The 5,000-nt window shown below is 55.0% G+C and overlaps 2 non-coding genes and 1 pseudogene across 2 annotated transcripts; all 3 read right to left on the bottom strand.

Annotated features, from left to right (window-relative positions):
• LOC144430936 (large subunit ribosomal RNA) overlaps nt 1–390 on the bottom strand; it is a 3,642-nt pseudogene extending 3,252 nt beyond the window's left edge.
• Nucleotides 391–677: 287 nt separating this feature from the next.
• Nucleotides 678–831, bottom strand: LOC144430963 (5.8S ribosomal RNA). The gene has a single exon (XR_013479825.1). It is a non-coding gene; the product is annotated as a 5.8S ribosomal RNA (ribosomal RNA).
• Nucleotides 832–1,129: 298 nt separating this feature from the next.
• LOC144430874 (small subunit ribosomal RNA) lies at nt 1,130–2,939 on the bottom strand. The gene has a single exon (XR_013479787.1). It is a non-coding gene; the product is annotated as a small subunit ribosomal RNA (ribosomal RNA).
• Nucleotides 2,940–5,000: the final 2,061 nt, after the last annotated feature.

Below are 5,000 nucleotides of genomic sequence, written 5' to 3'. Positions count from 1 at the left end.
CTTCAAAGTGCTTTTCAACTTTCCCTCACGGTACTTGTCCGCTATCGGTCTCGCGACCGTATTTAGTCTTAGGTGGAGTTTACCACCCGCTTTGGGCTGCATTCCCAAACAACCCGACTCCGAGAAGACCCGAAGCGGCCAAGGCAAGCGCCCCTATGGGCCTAACACCCGCCGTGGGACGAGGCCTCGATCAGAAGGACACCGGCGCTCGCCGTCAGCCGCACTGGGACTTCCGTACGTCACAACTCGGCGCGCTCAAAAAGCGCGCAGATTCGACGCTGGACTCTTCCCGGTTCACTCGCCGTTACTCAGGGAATCCCTGTTGGTTTCTTTTCCTCCGCTTAATAATATGCTCAAATTCAGCGGGTGCTCTCGCCTGAACTCAGGTCGTATGTGTCAAGCGGGCCGCTTCTTACACGGCCCGCTGGCATCGCAAGTCGTCGCCGCCGGCGCCGACCGAGCGCGTACCGTCGCCGCCTTGGCCCACGTCGGTCTTGATCTCGTGACCGGACCGACCGACCTGGACCCGCCCCTCGAACGTAGTTGAACACGTCAAGGGGTCGGCGGTGTACGGGACACGCGGTCGCGCCGAGAAAGCTCGGCGACCGCTTCAACTTGGGGCGACGCCCGGCCGTCTTCGCAGAGGCCAGGCGACGGCCCTCGGGTGAGGACGAACGCGACCCTGAGGCAGACGCGGTCCCGGGATTGACCCGAGACCGCAATTCGCGTTCAGAAGGTCGACGTTCAATGTGTTCTGCAATTCACATTACTTCTCGCACTTGGCTGCGTCCTTCATCGACTCGCGAGCCGAGTGATCCACCGTTAAGAGTCGTCCTCCACGTTTCGCCCGGCGCCGAAGCGCGCGGAGGTCACACTGTGGGATCGACCACAAAACCACCACCGACAACAACTGCACAAAAACACCAACAAACGGCGCCGAGCGACCGCCGGGCTGGGCCGGCGGCACATCGAGCGCGGTGCCCAGAAGCCACCATCGCACTCGGCTGCCTTGCTATGCCAACGTGTTACGCGTGTCGCACGGGGCGGAACCCCGATTGATGGCCGCCCTCTCGGCGGCACCCAAAGACAATTAAGTGCGCGGTCGGCCGGGGCCTACCACCACTTTCGGTAATGATCCTTCCGCAGGTTCACCTACGGAAACCTTGTTACGACTTTTACTTCCTCTAAATGATCAAGTTTGATCGTCTTCTCGACACGCCGACGCGGCCGTTGCCAGCCGCGACGGGGCCGATCCAAGGATCTCACTAAACCATTCAATCGGTAGTAGCGACGGGCGGTGTGTACAAAGGGCAGGGACGTAATCAACGCAAGTTGATGACTTGCGCTGACTGGGAATTCCTCGTTCAAGGGAAACAATTGCAAGTCCCTATCCCAATCACGAATGAGGTTCAACGGGTTACCCGGACCTTTCGGCCTAGGTTAGACACTCGCTGCTTCACTCAGTGTAGCGCGCGTGCGGCCCCGGACATCTAAGGGCATCACAGACCTGTTATTGCTCAATCTCGTGTGGCTAAACGCCACTAGTCCCTCTAAGTAGTTAGACGCCGACCGAGAAGGTCGCGTAACTATTTAGCATGCCAGAGTCTCGTTCGTTATCGGAATTAACCAGACAAATCGCTCCACCAACTAAGAACGGCCATGCACCACCACCCACAAAATCAAGAAAGAGCTTTCAATCTGTCAATCCTACCTGTGTCCGGGCCGGGTGAGTTTCCCCGTGTTGAGTCAAATTAAGCCGCAGGCTCCACTCCTGGTGGTGCCCTTCCGTCAATTCCTTTAAGTTTCAGCTTTGCAACCATACTTCCCCCGGAACCCAAAGACTTTGGTTTCCCGGAAGCTGCCGGAAAGGTCGTCATGGTAACGCCTCCCGATCGCTAGTTGGCATCGTTTATAGTCAGAACTAGGACGGTATCTGATCGTCTTCGAACCTCTGACTTTCGCTCTTGATTAAAGAAAACATTCTTGGCGAATGCTTTCGCAGTAGTTCGTCTTCCGCCGATCCAAGAATTTCACCTCTAACGGCAGAGTACGGACGCCCCCGTCTGTCCCTCTTAATCATTACCTCGTGCTCCGAAAACCAACAAAATAGAACCGAGGTCCTATTCCATTATTCCATGCAACACTATGCAGGCGAACAGCCTGCTTTGAACACTCTAATTTTTTCAAAGTAAACTTATCGGCCACCGCCGACACTCAGTCAAGAGCACCGACGGAGAACCGAAGGTGAGGCGAACGCAACCAGTGACACGCCTTGCGACGGACCGGCGGCGCTCGCCCAAAATCCAACTACGAGCTTTTCAACCGCAACAACTTTAGCATACACTGTTGGAGCTGGAATTACCGCGGCTGCTGGCACCAGACTTTCCCTCCAATGGATACTCGTTAAGAGTTTTAGGATGTACTCATTCCAATTACAGGGCCTCGTTAGAGTCCTGTATTGTTATTTTTCGTCACTACCTCCCCGTGTCGGGAATGGGTAATTTGCGCGCCTGCTGCCTTCCTTGGATGTGGTAGCCGTTTCTCAGGCTCCCTCTCCGGAATCGAACCCTGATTCCCCGTTACCCGTTATCACAAAGGTAGGCACGTAGCGTACCTTCGACAGTTGATAGGGCAGACACTTGAATGATACGTCGTCGGTGCAGAGACCGTACGATCCGCGTGGTTATCCAGAGTCATCAAACGTCACAGGAAGAACCCGGTCGGTTTTGATCTGATAAAAGCGCGCCTCCCGAAGTCGGCGCTTAATGCATGTATTAGCTCTAGAATTACCACAGTTATCCACTTCGCTCACGAGACCAAATAAACCAAGACTGATTTAATGAGCCATTCGCAGTTTCGCTTTACGAGAACTCGTACTTGCACCTGCATGGCTTAATCTTTGAGACAAGCATATCACTACTGGCAGGATCAACCAGATAGCTGCGACAGCTGCGCTCGGCCCTTGCTGGGCCGCCCGGCGCGTGCTCGTCGCATTCGTTTAAGACCGAGGCGATCGCCTGCGGCCGTACTCAGCTTCGACAGTCGCTGGCCGCGACGTCCACGCTCTCGCCGGCAGTGCCAGGCGGAGCGATTTGCGTTTTTTCTTTGCTCGCCCTCTCTCGGGCTCGATCCATTCAGTTTCGCACAAACAAGAGCTCTGCCGGCCGCCTGCAGCGGTGCCTAAAACCCGGTCATAACAATGCGACCGTTCTGCTAGGCCGACAAGCGCTCAAGCCAGACGCTCGATCGAACGCCCCCTACATATTAGTCGAGACAACGGCTCGCTCATTAGCATCGCGTTTGTACTTTAACTTTTTTCGGCTCGGCTTCTTTCGACGCCGATGCCGGCGACGCAGCACTCTCTCGCCCGCCAGCCACCGAGAGATGTGTGCGCTCCGACCGGCCCCGCACGCCGCTCTTTCTTGGCTCATTCGAGTTTACTGTCTTTCGCTCTAACATGCCTTACCTAGGGTTAGGTTAGTATGCTTGCACGTTTGTACTTTAACTTTTTTCGGCTCGGCTTCTTTCTTGGCTCATTCGAGTTTACTGTCTTTCGCTCTAACATGCCTTACCTAGGGTTAGGTTAGTATGCTTGCACGTTTGTACTTTACCTTTTTTCGGCTCGGCTTCTTTCGACACCGATGCCGGCGACGCAGCACTCTCTCGCCCGCCAGCCACCGAGAGATGTGTGCGCTCCGACCGGCCCCGCACGCCGCTCTTTCTTGGCTCATTCGAGTTTACTGTCTTTCGCTCTAACATGCCTTACCTAGGGTTAGGTTAGTATGCTTGCACGTTTGTACTTTAACTTTTTTCGGCTCGGCTTCTTTCTTGGCTCATTCGAGTTTACTGTCTTTCGCTCTAACATGCCTTACCTAGGGTTAGGTTAGTATGCTTGCACGTTTGTACTTTAACTTTTTTCGGCTCGGCTTCTTTCGACGCCGATGCCGGCGACGCAGCACTCTCTCGCCCGCCAGCCACCGAGAGATGTGTGCGCTCCGACCGGCCCCGCACGCCGCTCTTTCTTGGCTCATTCGAGTTTACTGTCTTTCGCTCTAACATGCCTTACCTAGGGTTAGGTTAGTATGCTTGCACGTTTGTACTTTAACTTTTTTCGGCTCGGCTTCTTTCGACGCCGATGCCGGCGACGCAGCACTCTCTCGCCCGCCAGCCACCGAGAGATGTGTGCGCTCCGACCGGCCCCGCACGCCGCTCTTTCTTGGCTCATTCGAGTTTACTGTCTTTCGCTCTAACATGCCTTACCTAGGGTTAGGTTAGTATGCTTGCACGTTTGTACTTTAACTTTTTTCGGCTCGGCTTCTTTCGACGCCGATGCCGGCGACGCAGCACTCTCTCGCCCGCCAGCCACCGAGAGATGTGTGCGCTCCGACCGGCCCCGCACGCCGCTCTTTCTTGGCTCATACGAGTTTACTGTCTTTCGCTCTAACATGCCTTACCTAGGGTTAGGTTAGTATGCTTGCACGTTTGTACTTTAACTTTTTTCGGCTCGGCTTCTTTCTTGGCTCATTCGAGTTTACTGTCTTTCGCTCTAACATGCCTTACCTAGGGTTAGGTTAGTATGCTTGCACGTTTGTACTTTAACTTTTTTCGGCTCGGCTTCTTTCGACGCCGATGCCGGCGACGCAGCACTCTCTCGCCCGCCAGCCACCGAGAGATGTGTGCGCTCCGACCGGCCCCGCACGCCGCTCTTTCTTGGCTCATTCGAGTTTACTGTCTTTCGCTCTAACATGCCTTACCTAGGGTTAGGTTAGTATGCTTGCACGTTTGTACTTTAACTTTTTTCGGCTCGGCTTCTTTCGACGCCGATGCCGGCGACGCAGCACTCTCTCGCCCGCCAGCCACCGAGAGATGTGTGCGCTCCGACCGGCCCCGCACGCCGCTCTTTCTTGGCACATTCGAGTTTACTGTCTTTCGCTCTAACATGCCTTACCTAGGGTTAGGTTAGTATGCTTGCACGTTTGTACTTTAACTTTTTTCGGCTC

The sequence above is a fragment of the Styela clava genome, chromosome 12, assembly GCF_964204865.1.
Source record: "Styela clava chromosome 12, kaStyClav1.hap1.2, whole genome shotgun sequence".
NCBI lineage: Eukaryota > Metazoa > Chordata > Ascidiacea > Stolidobranchia > Styelidae > Styela > Styela clava.
Note: the sequence above shows the minus strand (reverse complement) of the source record. Positions and strands in the feature narration are given on the sequence as shown.